The following is a 394-nucleotide window of genomic DNA, read 5'->3' as shown; positions in this document are numbered from 1 at the left end:
TAGAGAGAAAAGGGAGAGAGAGATAATAGGGAGAGATGAGAGGGGGGAGAGAGAGGAGAGGGAGAGACGAAAGGAGAGAGGGAGAGACTATAGGACAAATGAGAGGGAGAGATGAGAGAGGGAGAGAGATAAGAGGGAGGGAGAGGGAGAGGTAAGAGGGAGAGATGAGAGAGATCAGAGAGGAGGGAGAGGAGAGGGAGAGATGAGAGAGGGAGAGAGATAAGAGGGAGAGATGAGAGAGGGAGAGAGATAAGAGGGAGGGAGAGGGAGAGGTAAGAGGGAGAGATGAGAGAGATAAGAGGGTGACATGAGAGGGGGGAGGAGAGAAGAGAGGGAGAGAGGAGAGAAGAGAGGGAGAGAGGAGAGGAGGGAGAGATGAGAGAGAGATGAGAGG

This window comes from Dipteris shenzhenensis, chromosome 15 (genome assembly GCF_047967505.1).
Source record: "Dipteris shenzhenensis isolate YYH24624 ecotype China chromosome 15, Dip_SZ_1.0, whole genome shotgun sequence".
NCBI lineage: Eukaryota > Viridiplantae > Streptophyta > Polypodiopsida > Gleicheniales > Dipteridaceae > Dipteris > Dipteris shenzhenensis.
Note: the sequence above shows the minus strand (reverse complement) of the source record.